The following is a 17,864-nucleotide window of genomic DNA, read 5'->3' as shown; positions in this document are numbered from 1 at the left end:
AATGATTTTATTATTTCATATATTTCATTTCTCACTATATTGCTATGTTGAGCTACTCTTCTACCAGCTGATGAGCTACTGCTCAAATAGCAGTAATTTATCTGGCTTTTGTTAAGACATCACCTTGATTCAGTGAGCCAAATGCCACCTGAAGTCATTCAGTTTTCTTTAAAGACATATTGTGGTGGATGATCTCTGGCACCCTCATCCAGCCTTCTTTAGAGTAGGGGATTTCAGCTACCAGGCCGTCATTGCCACTGGGCCTTCTCTGTGTCCTGGCATAGGGCCTGCTCTTGTGGCTTGGGCTCATTGAGTCTGGTACCATGGCACTCCAGGATGCCAGCTGCCCCCTCGAGCCCACTCCATAGCACAGCCTCTAACCCCACACCAATCTCTCCTCAGGCACAACCTTCAATTCGACTACCAGAGTGGGAGAAGCCTCCTGCCCAACCTCACTTGCACTTACACACATTTTGAAATCTGACGTTTGGGAAGCTAGCCTGCCTGCTTGCTCGCTCTTTCTTTCTTTCTTTCTTTCTTTCTTTCTTTCTTTCTTTCTTTCTTTCTTTCCTTCCTTCCTTCCTTCCTTCCTTCCTTCTTTCTTTCTTTTTCTTTCTTTCCTTCCTTCCTTCCTTCTTTCTTTCTTTCTTTCTTTTTCTTTCTTCCTTCCTTCCTTTCTCTTTCCTTTCTTTCTTTTCTTTTTCCTTTTCTCTGCCTCTCTCTCTTTCTTTCCTTTTCTTTCTCTTCTTCTTCTACTTCTTCCTTCTTCCTTCTTTTTGAAATGGGATCTCACTGTGTTGCCCAGGCTGGTCTCAAACTTCTGGGCTCAAGCCATTTTCTTGCCTCACCTCTAGAGTAGCTGGGACTACAGGTGTGAGCTACCATGGCTGGCTATTTTATTTATTTACTTTTTTGTAGACATGGGTTTTACTGTGTTGCCTAGGCTGGTCTGAAATTCCTGCATTCAAGCAATACTCCCACCTCAGTCTCCTGAGTAGCTGGAATAAAAGCATGCACTATGATTCCTTATTTTATTTATTTCTTAGTAATGACAGTTGCTAAGATTAAGTTACTTGTCCAAGGTTACATAGCTTGAGTGGTAGAGCTACATTCATTTACCTCACGCCTACCTCCCAAACACTAACAAATACTAACATTTCAGGTGCCACAAATCGTGGAACTGTTTCTTTGGCAGATGTATTCTATCTCCCAACTTACAACACTAGAGATAAATATCTCCTTTCGCTTTGTGGAGGGAATAGGGCAGAAAATTTATTAAATGAACAACAAGGGCTGGGCATGGTGTCTCATGCCTGTAATCCCAGCACTTTAGGAAGCCTAGGTGGGTGGATCACCTGAGGTTGGGAGTTCGAGACCAGCCTTATCAACATGGAGAAACCTCATCTCTACTAAAAATATAAAAATCAGCCAGGTGTGGTGGTGCATGCTGTTAATCCCAGCTACTCAGGAGGCTGAGGCAGAAGAGTTGCTTGAACCTGGAAGGTGGAGGTTGCGGTGAGCTGAGATTGTGCCATGGCACTCCAGCCTGGGCAACAAGAGTGAAACTCCATCTCAAACAAACAAACAAATGAACAAATAAACAAACAACAAATACCACTCTCTTGGTTGTTAAACTTTGTATCTACAGCTGAGAAGCCACTTCCATACATTTATATGAGTTACTCCTTTGCATTTGCTGAAGAGCAGTAACAAGTGATGGATGTCAGTCATTTGTAGGTGTTCTGACTGGGGCATGGATTCAGGGTGTGAATGTTTTCCTTGCTGGTTTTTGTGGCCAAGTTACATATAAATCAGATGATTTTGTATGGGAAACTGCTTGCACCAGATACCAAAGTGGACTGGTCTTACTCACCAAGCACTGAATGCTGAAATTGAATGGGAGCTTGTCTTTTTCCAGTATTTACATTATTCTGTACCATATCTATAATTTCATGTCCAAGTGGTTCCTGATGGGATATAAGGAAAAAAAATCAAGGTATGCTAATTATCTATGAAATATTAGAGAAACTTTCTATAGTAAAGAGTGAAATCTATAATGGCAATTTTAGCAAAAGATGAACAGAAAAACTAGGTTATAAGTGGAAATAAGGAGCAAGGCTAGCAAAGATAACTCTGGAAATTTGCAGAAAATCTGTAAGTCTAATTTTAGTGAGTATATTAGCAAATAGTAAAACAGATCTGAGATTCTCCTTGCTTTTCTTTCTCTGTCCTCCTCTTAGAGGTCAGAGGTCAAACGAAGGGAAAAGAAGTGATCCATGTCAGAAAAATTGCATATATTGGAAAATAATTAACATTTTAGGAGATGAGAATTTGCAAATATTTCTTATTAAAAGCAGACTTAAAAAAATTAGATAATGAAGGATAACAGGATTAGGATTCTGAGGTAGCCTCTAAGTGAAAACAACTTTGGTTGTTTTCGGGTATTTACTTTTTCTCTCTATAGGTTCTTTTATCAGAATCACTAAATAACTACAAATATGAGAAAAAAATCCAATAATGTTTTCTGTTCTCCTGAGTCTTCCTGAAGCTTATTTATTTATATTATAAATTGATAAATGATAGTTACATATATTTTGGGGATATAAAATGGTGTTATGATTTGTGAATACAATGTGGAATAATTATATCAGCTAATTAAGATTTCTATCATTTCAAATATTTATTTCTAAAAATTGTTTTTTTTTTCTTTTTATGGGGTTATTTGTGTTCTTTATATATTTTGGAAACTAGCCCCTTATCAGATGTATGGCTCACACATATTTTCTCCCAATCTTTAGGCTGTCTTTTCAATCTGTTGTTTCTTTTGTTGTGCAGAAATCTTTTATTTTATAGTAATCTCATTTTTACTTTCATTAACTGCATGTTTGGGATCAAATCTAAAAAAGTCATTGCTCAGACCAATGCCATGTAGTTTCCCCCTAATGTTTTCTTCCAGTAACTTTACAGTTTCAGGTATTATGTTTAAGCCTTTAATCAATTTTGAGTTGATTTTCATATGGCATGAGATAAGGTTCCACATGTAGATAAGGTTTCTACATCTGAATATCCAGTTGCCCCAACACTGTTTATTGAAGTTCTTTTCTCATTGTGTGTTCTTGGCGTTTTTTTGAAAATTAATTAACCATATATACAAACGTTCATTTCTGGGCGCTATATTCTGTTCCATTGGTCAATATGTCTATTTTTATACCAGTACCATGTTGTTTTAATTGCTATTGCTTTGTAATATAGTTTCAAATCAGTTTGTGTGAGATCTACAGCTTTTTTTTTGTTCCTCATGGTTGCCTTTGCTCTTCGGTTTTTTTGTGGTTCCATATGAGTTTTAGATTTTTAAAATTTCTATGAAAAATGACATTGGAATTCTGATAGAAGTTGCATTAAAGCTGTAGATTGCTTTAGGGACATTTTAGCAATATTAATTCTTTGGTTTCATGAATATGGGATATTATGTCATTAATCTGTATCTTCAGTTTCTTTACTCAGTGTTTTATGGTTTTTATGGTACAGGTCTTTTATCTCCTAGGTTAAATTTATTCCTAATAATTGTATTTTTTTTAGCAGCTATTATCAATGGAATTGCTTTCTTGATTTCTTTTTGAGAAAACTCACTGTTAGATATAAGAAATTCTACTGATTTTTGTATGTTGATGTTGTATCCTTCAGCTTTACTGTATTTGTTTAATAGTCCTAACAGTTTTGTGGTGAAATTTTTCGGGTTTTCTATATGTAAGATCATATTATTGGCAAATAGTGACAACTTCATTTCTTTCTTTCCTATTTGGATGACTTTTCTTTCTTTCTATTGCCTATTGCTCAAACAAGAATGTCCAATACTGTGTTGAATAGAAATGGCAAAGGTAGGCATCTTTATGTTATTCTGGATCTTAGCAGAAAGGCTTTCAGTTTTTCACTATCGAATGTAAAGTTAACTTTTGGCTTATCATTTATATCCTTTATTGTGTTGAGGTACATTCCATCCATATGTAATTTTTGGAGTTTTTTTTTTTAAATCATGAAACAATGTTGAATGTTGTCAAATGCTTTTGTTTGCATCTAACTAGATGATCATATGGTTTTTGTCCTTCATTCTGTTAATGTGATGTAGCAGTTTATTGATTTGTGTTTGTTGAACCATTCTTACATCTCACGGATAAAAATTCACTTAAATTGTATATGAGATTTATGATCAAGTGAGTAATCCATTTAATGTGTTGTATTCATTCATTTAATGTGTTGTTGAATATGGATTGCTAGTATTTTGTTGAGGATTTTTGCATCTACATTAATCAATAATATAGCCTGTAGTGTTTATTTTATTTTTTTTTGGTGTGTGTGAGTGTGAGAGAGAGAGTGTGTGTGTGTGTGTGTGTGTGTGTGATGTTCTTGTCTGGCATTAGTATTGGATAATGCTGGCTTTGTGAAAGGAGTTTGGAAGCATTAGCTCCTCTTTGACTTTTTGGAAGGAGTTGTGAGGGACTGGTATTAGTTCTTCTTTAAATGTTTGATAGAATTCAGCAGTAAAGCACTGGGGTCCTGGGCTTCTCTTTGATGGGAAACTTTATTACTGATTAAATCTCCTTACTTGTTATTGATCTTTTCATATTTTCTATTTTTCATGGTTCAGTCTTGGTAGGTTTATAAATCTAGTAATATATTGATTTCTTCTAGTTTGTCCAATTTTTTAAAACTATAAGCTGTTAAACTAATATTAACTGTTAATATGAACATAGAGTTGTTCATAATAGTCTCTTATAATCCTTTGTATTTCTGTGGCATCAGTTGAAATTTCTCAACTTTCTGATTATATTTATTTGAGTCCTCTCTATTTTTTTTTTTTAGTCTGCTAAAGGTTTGTCAACTTTGCTTATCCTTTCAAAAAACCAAATTTTTAGTTCTGTTGATATTTTGTATTGTTTTTCTAGCCCCTTTTTATTTGTGCTCTATTATTTATTTCTTTCCCTCTGCTAACATTGGCTTAGTTTGTTCGTTCTCTGTTTCCTTGAAGTGTAACATTGAGTTGTTCATTTGAGATCTTTTTTCTTTTTTGATATAAGCATTTATTGCTATAAATTTTCCTTTTGGAATTGTTTTTGCTGCATCCCATAAGTTTTGGTATATTGTTTCCATTTCTGTTTGTTTCAAGATATTTTTAGATATCCTTTTCCTTTTATTTACATATTAGTTGTCCAAAAGCATGCTGTTTAATTTCTGTGTGTTTGTGAATTTTCTAAGAGTCCTCCTGTTATTGATGTCTAGTTTCATACTATTGTGACTGATATAATTTCAGGCTTCGTAAATGTACTGACTTGTGTTGTGGCTGAATATATGATTTATCCAGGAGAATGTTTTGTGTGCGTTTGGGTGGAATGTTCTTACATATATCTGTTAGGTTCATTTGATCTAATGGTGTTCTTCAAGTCCAGTGTTTCTTTATTAATTTTATGTCTGGAAATCTTTCCCTTATTGAAAGTGGGGTACTGAAGTCCCCTACTATTATAGTATGAGCTCTATTGTCTCTGGTAGATTCTGTAATATTTGCTTTGTATATTTAGGTGCTCTGATGCTGGGATATATTCTTATATCCCCTTTATCATTATGTAATGTTCTTCTTTGTCTCTTTTTATAGTTTCTGACTTAAAGTCTATTTTATCTGATGTAAGTATAGCTATCCATGCTCTTTCTTGATTTTCATTTGTATGAAATACATATTTCCATTCCTTCACTTTCAGTCTATGTGTATCCTTAAAAGTAAGGTAAATCTCTGTTAGCATATAGTTGAGTTTCTTTAAAAAAATCCATTCAGTCACTCTATATCTTTGGATACAATGAAATCCATTTACATTCAAGGTAGTGATAGATAGGTAAGTACCTGCTACTGTTATTTTATTACTTTCTGGTTGTTTTATAGATACTTTCTTTATCTCTTTCTGTCTTTCTTTGTGACTTGATGATTTTCTCTATCAGTTTGCTTTAAATCCTTTATATTTTTATTTTATGCATCTATGTTAGATTTTACTTTGTGGTTACCATGAGACTTATATCAGACATCTTATCATACACACACACACACACACACACACACACACACACACACACAGGTACACACACAGAACTATTTGAGAGATGGTACCCTGTCTTATTCATCACAGTATTCTTGTTTCCTGAAACACAGGAATAACTCAATAAATATTTACTACATTAAAGAATAAAAGAATGTGCTAAGTGCTACGTCATCCAGGCACCAAAGGCTGTGGCAATTGGGAAAATGTTCATGAGATGCCTTAGACTTTGAGTCATAGAGAAAGGGAAGAGAATTCTAGGCAGGCATATGGAAGCATAAAAGTGGAAGGCATATTGAAAAACAGTCTATGTAAGGAAAATTATTAAGAATTATCCTGTCAAAGTAAGTAGGGCCATAGTGCAACTACTTTGTTAAAGAGTTAGGCTGTTCCTCAAAAAGTTAAACATATATTTACCATATGATCCAGTAATTCCACTTCTAGGTAAATATCCAAGAGACTGAAAAACATGTCAACAAAAACTCATACACAAATGTTCATAGCAGCACTATTCGCAATAATCAAAAGGTGAAAATGATCCAAATGCCCATCAACTAATGAATGGATAAACAAAATATGGTATATCCTTATAATGGGATATTGTTTAGTCATAAAAGTGATAAAGTACTGATGTATGCTACAATATGAATCAACTCTGAAATTATTATGCTAAGTGAAAAGAGACATACATAAAAGGCCACATATCATATGTCTGCATTCATATGAAATGTCCAGAATAAGCAAAGACAGAGACAGAAAAAAGATGAGTGATTGCTAGGGAATGGGAAAGGGATGCCAGAAGAGAGGGGAATGGGAAGCAGCTGCTACTGGGTTTGGGAGGAGAAGTGATATAATAAAAATTAGATAGTGGTGGTTGCACAGCTTTATGAATATAAACCACTTATTGTACACTATAATAAATTTTAAAACTAAACTTAAAAAATTTTACCTATGCAAAAATGAAAAAATGAAATAAAAGTAAATAAAGGCAGGAAACAAAAGGCTTTGCATAACATCAGACACTCTTGGGTGCCTCAACAGTAAAGATTTCTGAGCAGGAAAAAAGCAACAAGGCAATGCTTAAGACAATAAACTTTTCAAAGAATTTGAATCTTGGAGGAAGGATAACCAATGAAAAGACAATTGTTAAGGCACAAGTCAGTGAGGGCCTAGGTTTGACTTTTGATGATGGAATTGAAAGGAAGGGAGAGATTCAAAAGACAGGACACAAGAAAAACAGACAGGATTTTATGACTGACTGACTGACTGACTGTGGATAGAAAAGTAGATGTTGCTAACGGAGCTGATTTATAAGCCAGCTTCTGGAAAAAGGAAAAAAGGAGAAGCTAGCATCGAGCTTTGAAAGCCAAAGCAATGAAAATATCATGAAGACCAAAATAGAAGTGGTTTTCTGGAAACTATAGTAAAACACTTTAAAAACTGCAGGTAGGTGATATCAGCAAAATATCAAGATAGGAAGTCCCAGGCTTTACTACCCCCAATAGAAAGTTCAACTAACAACAAAGAACACCTTGGTAAAAATCCCAAACTTTGGGTATAAGCTGAAGTCACCTGCATTGACCACAAAAATGAATAAAAACCACATTAAAAGGGTAAGAGAAATAGTCTCACATTAACTATGTCACCGTTTCCACTCCCTCAAATTGGCACAGTGCTACACAGAGGGAATTCCCCAGGACCCATGATTTCTACAGTGGGAAAAGAGAGCCAGATGTGGAAATCCAACTTCCCTAGCCTTCTGAGATGCTTCCCAGAAAGTCCTTCTCAATTTTACCTCATGGGAAATACAGGGGGAAACAGCATGGCTAGACAGCTTGGGGTTAGGTAGAAACAAGGCAAGGAGGTGGTAACAAAGCAATATTGGTAGTAACCGTGTGTACCTGCCAGTGGTGGTGCTCAATCAGAGGTACCAGCTAAGCTAACAGATGTTATGTAATTCTCTACCTAGCTTGAATCCCTAGATGGTTAGCCTCCATGACCAGTCTCAGACCCTACCCAAGGATTCCACTCAAGGAGGAAGATGATTACTGCAGCAAATTTCAGCAGAGGGCAGGGACTAGTTCTGTCACACCCAGAAGTTCAAACAGCATTTGAAGCATCCTCAAAGCCTATTACCAAACCTCACCCACAGAGGGAGACAACTGCTGCAGCAAACTTTGGCAAAGAGCAAAGGCTAGATGTGCCACACAGAGGAGTCTAAACGTTTCTCAGCCCAATCTCAAAGCCCACCACAAGGACTCACTTAGGCAGGGCAGCAATCCTCACACATCCATTGCTATTAAGCATAGCAGATGGTTCCATCCATCCCAATCAGTGACTCCACCTAATCTCAAGGTCCCTCCTGCAACACTTGTTTAGCTGCTGTACTCAAATATCAGTATGATTTGACCAGGGAATACACCCTTCTTGTGGCCCTGCCTGATCAGAAGCCATTGTAGTGCCAATTGAACATCTCAGTTTGATGGCAGAGCTCAGCCAGTGGTTTTGCCAGATAGCAGAGCCTAGCCATCTGTCCCATCTACATTCAGAGCAAAAACAGGAGTCCAGCCATCTAGAGAACCTGAAAGTAAGCTCTGCCTTCCCTGAGTCATTACGAGCTGATCCGTCCAGAGATGGTTCCTGTTCTAATTTTGAAAGTGTTTGAGAAGAGTTGGTGTTTATTCTGTAAATATTTGGTAGAATTTGCCAGTGAAGCCCTCTGAACATGAGTTTTTCTTTGTTGGAAGTTGTATCACTACTGACTTTTTCTTTGCTTATTATATATTTATTTAGGTTTTCTATTTCTTCATGAGTCAGTTTCAGTAGTATGTGTATTTCTAGCAATTTGGTCATTTCATCTAGGTTATCTAACTTGGCATCAATTTGTTCATAGTTTTCTCTTCTAATCCTTTTATTTCTGTGAAGCCAGTCTCTTTTTTTTTTTAATTTTTTTTTTTTTTTTTTAGATGGAGTCTCACTCTATTGCCCAGGCTAGAGTGCAGTAACATGATCTCGGCTCACTGCAACTTCCACCTCCTTGTTCAAGCGATTCTTTTGCCTCAACCTCCCTCTCGAGTAGCTGGGACTATAGGTGCGTGCCACCATGCCTGGCTAATACTTGTATTTTTTAGTAGAGATGGGGTTTCACCATATTGGCCAGGCTGGTCTCAAATTCCTGACCTTGTAATCCACCCGCCTCAGCCTCCCAAAGTGCTGGGATTACAGGTGTGAGCCACTGTGCCCGGCCCTCATCTCTGGTTTTAGTACTTTGAATTGTCTCTCTACTTTTCTTGGTCAGTCTCACTAAAGGTTTGTTGATTTTATTGGTATTTTTAAAGAACCAGCTTTTGGGGTCATTGATTCTATTGTTTTTATATTTTCTATTTCCTTTATCTCCACATTAATCTTTAACATTTTCTCCCTTTTTGCTTTAGGTTTAGGGTACTCTTATTTTTCTATTTTCTTCAGGTGGGAGAAAGGTACGTAATGATGCAGAGGTAATTCATTAGTGGTGGTGGTTGGTGGGAAGGAAGAGGAATAGATTGAAGAAATAAGTAGGGTCATGCTGAAGCATTTTAACTTTATCCTAAGGAAAATAGGAAGTTACTGAAGGGATTTAGGTGGAAAAGTGAGATAATCAGAGTTTTGATTTAGACAAATCATCTTAACTATAGTGTAAAAAAAAAGGTCAGAATGGGGGAAGATGGGAGCCAAAGTACAGAATCTGGAACCTTAGAGTTGGAAAGGACATTGCAAGTGTTTTAATCCTAGTCCTATTTCCCAAATGGTATAAGAATCTCCTCTACCACATCTCTCCAATTTTTTAAATACTTTTTCAGCCTAGTTATCACCACCTAAACAGAATGTGTATTCCATTTTTTTATCAGCTCTATTTTTAGAAATTTCTTTCTTATCCTGAGCTAAACTCCTTCTCACTGCAGCATCCATTCATTGTCCAACTCTTGTTAATTGGAGCTGTACAGAATAAGCTCAATCTGCTTTTCATGACAACTTTTTAACCATTTGAAGAATTATATTTCCCCCAAGTCTACTTTTCTCCAAGATTTTAAAAATGTTTCTTATGTTATATAACTTTAGGATCCCTGTCACTTCAGTTACCTTCCTCTGGACACATCCTGACAGGTCAAGATCTAACTTATTCTGAAGTGCCAAGTCAATGTTTATTTTTCACAATTTTATGAAGAACACTATTTCCATAATTTTTAGACCTAAATAGTAAATAATTTCATAGTAGCAAGAAAACCTATGAACAAGTTGTTCAACTAACTTCATAATGATTGTAGCTCAGGTTTATAAGTTGAATTTTAGTCACTTGAGATTTATTATTTTTATTTTTCCATAATTTATTGGGGTACAGGTAGTATTTAGTTTCATGAGTAAGTTCTTTAGTGGTAGTTTGTGAGATTTCGGTGTATCCATCACCCGAGCAGTACACACTGCACCATATTTGTAGTCTCTTATCCCTCACCTCCCTCTCAATCTTCCTCACAAGTCCCCAAAATCCACTGTATCATTCTTGTCTTTGGATCCTCGTAGCTTAGCTCTCACTTATCAGTGAGAACATACCATGTTTGGCTTTCCATTCTGAGTTACTGCACTTAGAATAACAGTCTCCAGTCTCATCCAAGTCACTGCAAATGCTGTTAATTTATTCCTTTTTATGGCCGAGTAGTATTCCATCACGCACATGCACACACACACACACACACACACACACACACACACGCACGCACACACACCAGTATCATGTTGTTTTGGAGACGGCATTATAGTGCAGTTTGAAATCAGATAGTGTGATGCCTCCAGATTTTTCTTTCTGCTTAGTCTTGTTTTGGCTATGTGGGCTCTTTTGTGGTTCCATATGAATTTTAAAATTGTCTTTTCTAATTCTGTGAAGAATGATAGTGGTATTTGATGGGGATTGCATTGAATTTGTAGATTGCTTTTGGCAGTATGGTCATTTTCACAATATTGGTTCTACCCATCCATGAGCATAGGATGTATTTTCATCTGTTTGTGTCTTCTGTGATTTATTTCAGCAGTGTTTTGTAGTTTTCCTTGTAGAAGTCTTTTGACTCCTTGGTTAGGTATATTCCTAAGTATTTTTTTTGCAGCTATTGTAAAGGTGGTTCAGTTCTTGACTATTCTCCACCTGGTTGCTGTTGGTATACAGAGGAGCTACTGATTGTGTACATTAATCTTGTATCTGGAAACTTTGCTGGATTCTGTTACCAGTTCTAGGAGCTTTCTGGAGGAGTTTTAAGGGTGTTCAAGGTAAACAATCATATAGTCAGCAAACAGTGACAGTTTTGACTTCGTCTTTACCGATTTGGATGCCCGTTATTTCTTTCTCTTGTCTGATTGCTCTGGCTAGGACTATCAGTATTATGTTGAGGAAGAATGGTGAGAGTGGGCATCCTTGTCTTGTTCCCATTTTCAGAGGGAATGCTTTCAACTTCTCCCCATTCAGTGTTATGTTGTCTGTGTATCTGTCATAGATGGCTTTAATTACATTGAGGTATGTCCCTTCTATGCCAGTTTTGCTGAGAGTTTTAATCATAAAGGGATGCTGGATTTTGTTGGATACTTTTTCTGCATCGAGATGATCATGTGATTTTTGTTTTTCATTCTGTTTATGTGGTGTATCGCATTTAATGACTTGCATATGTTAAACCATCTCTGCATCCCTGGTGTGAAACCCACTTGATCATGGTGGATTATCTTTTTGATATGTTGTTGGATTTGGTTAGCTAGTATTTTGTTAAGGATTTTAACATCTATGTTCATCAAGGATATTGGTCTGTAGTTTTCTTTTTGGTTATGTCCTTTCCTGGTTTTGTTATTAGGGTGATGCTGGGTTCATGGAATGAATTAGGGAGGGTTCCTTCTTTCTCTATATTGTGGAATACGCTCAATAGGATTGATATCAATTCTTTGAATGTCTGGTGGAATTCTCCTGTGAATCCACCTGGTCCTGGACTGTTTTTTGTTGTTAATATTTAAATTACCATTTCAATCTTGCTGCTTGTTATTGGTCTGTTCAAGGTATCTAATTCTTTCTGATATAAGCTAGGAGAGTTATATTTTTCCAGAAATTTATCCATCTCTTCTAGATTTTCTAGTTTATGTGCATAAAGGTGTTCATAGTTGCCTTGAATGATCTTTTGTATTTCAATGGTGTCAGTTGTAATATCTCCTATTTTATTACTTAGTGAGATTATTTGGATTTTCTCTCTTTCTCTTTTTTTTTTTTTGAGATGAATTCTCACTCTTATCACCCAGGCTGGAGTGCAATGGCACGATCTCAGCTCGCTGCAACCTCCACTTCCCAGGTTGAAGTAATTCTCCTGCCCTCAGCCTCCCAAGTAGCTGGATTACAAGCACCTGCCACCACACCCGGCTAATTTTTATGTTTTGAGTAGAGATGGGGTTTCACCATGTTGGCCAGGCTGGTCTCTAATTCCTGACCTCAGGCAATCCACCTGCCTCCACCTACCAAAATGCTGGAATTACAGGTGTGAGCCGCTGCACCTGGCCCTCTCTTCTTTTCTTGGTTAATCTTGCTAAGGTCTATCAATTTTATTTATCTTTTCAAAGACCTAGATTGTTGTTTTATTTATCTTTTGTATTTTTTTTTTTTTTTTTGGTTCAACTTCATTTAGTTCTGCTCTGATCTTGTTTATTTCCTTTCCTCTGCTGGGTTTCAGTTTGGTTTGTTCTTGTTTCTCTAGTTCTTTGAGGTGTGACCTTAGAAGGTCAGTTTGTGCTTTTTCAGTCTTTTTGATGTAGGTATTTAGGGCTATGAACTTTCCCCTTAGCACCTTCTTTGCTGTATTCCAGAGGTTTTGATAGGTTGTGTCATTACTGTTGTTCAGTCTGAAGAATTTTTAAATTTCCATGTTGATTTTGTTTTTGACCCAATGCTCATTTAGGAGCAGGTTATTTAATTTCTGTGTATTTGCATGGTTTCGAGGGTCCCTTTTGGAGTTGATTTCCCGCTTTATTCCACTGTGGTCTGAGAGCATGCTTGATATAATCTCAATTTTCTGAAATTTATTGAGGCTAATTTTTTGGCCTATTATATAGTCTATCTTGGAGAAAGTTCCTTGCACTGTTGAATAGAATGTGTATTCTGTGGTTGTTGGGTGAAATATTCTGTATATATCTGTTAAGTCCATTTGCTCCAAGGTATAGTTTAAATCCATTGTTTCTCTGTTGACTTTCTGTCTTGATGACCTGTGTAGTGCTGTCAGTGGAGTATTGAAGTCCCCAACTATTAGTGTTGCTGTATATCTCATTTACTATTATTGTGTTGTTGTCTATCTCATTTACTAAGTCTATTAGTAATTATTTTATAAATTTGAGAGCTCTAGTGTTATATGCATAAATGTTTAGGGTTATGGTATTTTCCTGTTAGATAAGGCCTTTTACCATTACATAATGTTCCTCTTTGTCTCTTTTAACCACTGTTGCTTTAAAATTTGTTTTGTCTGATAGAAGAATAGTTACCCCTGCTCACCTTTGGCATCCACTTGCATGAAATCCCATTTCCACCCCTTTACTTAAGTTTATGTGAATCTTTATGTGTTAGGTGAGTCTTCTGAAGGCAGCAGATGGTTGGTGAGTGCTTATCCATTCTGCGGTTCTGTATCTTTTAAGTGGAGCATTTTGGCAGCCATTTACACTTGATGCTAGTATTGAAATGTGAGGTACTGTTGCATTCATTGTGCTATTTGTTGCCTGTGTACTTTTGTTTTTGATTTTTAACTTGTATTTTTGTTTTATAGGTCCTGTGTGATTTATGCTTTAAAGAGGTTCTGTTCTGATGTGTTTCCAGGATTTCTTTCAAGATTTAGAACTCTTTTTTAGCAGTTCTTGCAGTAGTGGCTTGGTAATGGCAAACTGCTCAGAATTTGTTTGTCTGGAAAAGATTGTATCTTTCCCTTGTATATTATACTTAGTTTTGCTGGATACAAAATTCTTGGCTGTTAATTGTTTTGTTTGAGGAGGCTGAAAATAGGGCCCCAATCCCTTCTAGCAGGTAGGGTTTCTGCTGAGAAATCTGCTGTTAATCTGGTAGGTTTTCCTGTACAGGTTACCTGATGCTTCTGTCTCACAGTTCTTAAGATTCCTTCCTCTGTCTTAACTTTGGATAACCTGATGACAGTGTGCCTAGGTGATGATCTTTTTGTGACGAATTTCCCAACTGTTCTTTGTGCCTTTTGTATTTGGATGTCTAGATTTGTAGGAAGGCCAGGGAAGTTTTCCTCAATTATTCCCCCAAATATGTTTTCCAAGCTTTTAGAATTCTCTTCTTCCTCAGGAACACCAATTATTCTTAGGTATGATCATTTAATATAAGCCCAGACTTCATGGAGACTTGGTTTATATTTTCTTATTCTTTTTTCTTTTTCTTTGTTGGATTGAATTAATTCAAAGACCTTGTCTTTGAGCTCTGAATTTCATTCTTCTACTTGTTCAGTTCTATTGCTGAGACTTTCAAGAGCATTTTGCATTTCTTTTTTTTTTTTTTTGAGACGGAGTTTCGCTCTTGTTACCCAGGCTGGAGTGCAATGCCACGATCTCGGCTCACCGCAACCTCCGCCTCCTGGGTTCAGGCAATTCTCCTGCCTCAGCCTCCTGAGTAGCTGGGATTACAGGCACGCACCACCATGCCCAGCTAATTTTTTGTATTAGTAGAGACGGGGTTTCACCATGTTGACCAGGATGGTCTTGATCTCTTGACCTCTTGATCCACCCGCCTTGGCCTCCCAAAGTGCTGGGATTACAGGCTTGAGCCACCGCGCCCAGCCTGCATTTTGCATTTCTATAAGTGTGTCCAATGTTTCATTAATTTTTGATTTTTTTTTTTTTTTTGAGACAGAGTCTCGATTCGTTGCCAGGTGCCAGGCTAGAGTGCAGTGGTGCGATCTCGGTTCACTGCAATGTCCGCCTCCTGGGTTCAAGCAATTCTCCTGCCTCAGCCTCCTGGGTAGCTGGGACTACAGGCACATGCCGTCATGCCCAGCTAATTTTTGTATTTTTAGTAGAGACGGGGTTTCACCATGTTGGCCAGGATGGTCTCAATCTCTTGACTTCGTGATCCACCTGCCTCGGCCTCCCAGAGTGCTGGGATTTCAGGCGTGAGCCACTGCACCTGGCCAAATTTTTGATTTTTTTTAAAGCTGTCTATTCCTTGACTATTTCTCCCTTTACTTCTTGTATTGTGTTTTGGATTTCCTTGCATTGGGCTTTGCCTTTCTCTGGTACCTCCTTGATTAGCTTAATGACTAAACTCCTGAATCCTTTTTCAGGTAAATCAGGGATTTCTTCTGGTTTAGATTAATTGCTGGTGAACTAGTCTGACTTTTTGGGGTGTTAAAGTGCCTTGTTTTGTCATATTACTAGAATAGATTTTCTTGCTCCTTCTTAATTGGGTAGGTTCTGTCAGAGGGAAGGTCTTGGACTGAAGGCTCTTGTTCAGGTTCTTTTGTTTCATGAGGTGTTCCCTTGATGTAGTACTCTCCCCCTTTTCTTATGTATGTGGCTTCCTGTGAGTTGAACTGCAGTGATTGTTGTCTCTCTTCTGGGTCTAGCCACCCAGTGAGTCTACCGGGCTCTGGGGGTTGTCTGCACAGAGTCTTGTGATAACTGTCTATGGGTCTCTCATCTGTGGATACCAGAGCCCACTTTGGTGGAGGTGGCAGGGGGATATGATGGACTCCATGAGGGTTCTTAGCTTTGGTGGTTTAATACTCTATTTTTGGGCCAGGTGTGGTGGCTCATGCCTGTAATCCCAGCACTTTGGGAGGCTGAGGTGGGTGGATCACGAGGTCAGGAGTTCAAGACTGGCCTACATGGTGAAACCCCATCTCTACTAAAAAATACAAAAATTAACTGGGCATGGTGGCTCGTGCCTATAATCCCAGCTACTTGGGAGGCTGAGGTAGGAGAATTGCTTGAACTGGGACCCAGGAGGCAGAGGTTGCCAAGATCGCACCACTGTACTCCAGCCTGGGCTACAAAGCGAGATTCCATGTCAAAAAAAAGGACAAACAAAATACTCTATTTTTGTTCTGGTTTGCCTCCTGCCTGGAGGTGGCACTTTTCAGAGAGCATCAGCAGTGGTAGTATGAAAAGAAACCAGTGGTGGACAAGAGCCTAGAACTCCCAAGATTATATGCCCTTTGTCTTCTGCTACCAGGGTGGGTAGGGAAGGAGCACCAGGTGGGGGCAGAACTAGGTGTCACTGAGCTCAAACTCTCCTTGAGCAGGTCTTGCTGCAGTTGCTCTAGGGGATGAGGGTGAGATTCCCAGGTCAATGGAGCTGTGTACCTAGGAGGATTATGGCTGCCTTTGCTGAGTCACACAGGTTGTCAGGGAGGTGGTGTAAAGCTGGCAGTCACAAGATGCACTCAGCTCCCACACAAACTGAAGACCCAGTCTCATTCCCACCATGCCCCTCACCTGCCAATAGCCCTGAGTCTCTTTTCAGGTAATGGGTGAACTGGGCTTGAAAACTTACCCCAAGCTACCCACCTCTCAGCTGCAAAAGAAAAGCGCTTGGTTCTTCCCCCACCTGTGGAGTCTGTACACTGCATTTGTGCCCTCACCTGACTTCTGTCCAGGAGGCTTCTCACCCCAATCAGATTGTTATAAAGTGTAGGTGGAGAGTAGAGTTTCTCCCTTATCCACTTGCCACTCTTCTGGCCGCCCTCCCAATAGATTCCTATGTTGTCAGGCAGCAGTGGCCTGCTTGGGGACCCAGCAAGCTCCCAGGGCCTTTCTGTTGCTTTGTTGACTCCTGTATTTCATTTGGCTCTCTAAATTGACTTAGCTCCAAGTAAGGTCAGAAACTTTTCCTTCAAACAGACCTTTTGTTTCTCCAGTGGGAGCATGTATTCAAGAGAGGAGACTCACTCTCCCTTTTTCATTTCCACGGTTGGGGCACTCACAGTATTTGGGGTGTCTCCCTGTTCTTTCAGGAGCAGTCTGCTTCCTTCAGAGGGTCTGTAGGTTCTCTTGGGATTGCTGGTTTGTTTTTACAGTCAGGCTGGAGCTAAAGTTCACAATGCAAGCCTCTGCACATTGCTCTGTCCATCCAAGTCCGAGCAGCAATCTAGTCTTTCTCCCATCTGCCATGATGATTGAGATTTATTATTTAAATCTTACTTTACACTATTTTACTTTGAAGAAGTTTTTTTTTCTGTATATACCTAGAGTGATAGAGTCATCTACATACATAAATTAGAGAGATAATCTGGCAATCTTGGGTATGATTGATGATGGATTAAAAATAATTAAATGTTTTATGCTGGATATTTCTTTTTCTTTCTTTCTTTTTTTAAAATATAGAACACTTCATGAATTTGTGTGTCATCCTTGTGCAGGGGCCATTCTAATCTTCTCTGTATCGTTCCAAATTTAGTATATGTACTGCCGAAGCAAGCACTATTTCTTTTTAAAAATAATGCTACTTGACTTAGTCAAATTTTTCTTTCCTTAAGTACAGAGATCAACTCAACACAGATCAAATTGTGCCTAATTAGGTACAATTAGATTTTTCAATATTATGTTTATTTTTGTGATTATATAAATTATTAAATATCATCTCCTCTCCTGCTTTGCTGTTTTGATCCCAGATGTATGGTGGCATCAGTTGGAATTAAAGATGAGTTTTAATGATTCAAAGGGAAGTCATCATATTGGCTTGTTCCGTGTACATAAAATAATTTCAGTACCATTCAGTGTTATTCAAGATGT

The 17,864-nt window shown here is 37.9% G+C and overlaps 1 non-coding gene across 1 annotated transcript; it reads right to left on the bottom strand.

Moving 5' to 3' along the window:
* Positions 1 to 17,446: 17,446 nt before the first annotated feature.
* On the bottom strand, positions 17,447 to 17,553 carry LOC135272949 (U6 spliceosomal RNA). The gene has a single exon (XR_010340854.1). It is a non-coding gene; the product is annotated as a U6 spliceosomal RNA (small nuclear RNA).
* Positions 17,554 to 17,864: the final 311 nt, after the last annotated feature.

The sequence above is a fragment of the Aotus nancymaae genome, unplaced genomic scaffold (assembly GCF_030222135.1).
Source record: "Aotus nancymaae isolate 86718 unplaced genomic scaffold, 86718_ANA_hifiasm-v0.15.2.pri h1tg000155l, whole genome shotgun sequence".
Taxonomy (NCBI): Eukaryota; Metazoa; Chordata; class Mammalia; order Primates; family Aotidae; genus Aotus; species Aotus nancymaae.
This window is presented reverse-complemented; position numbering and strand designations above follow the sequence as displayed.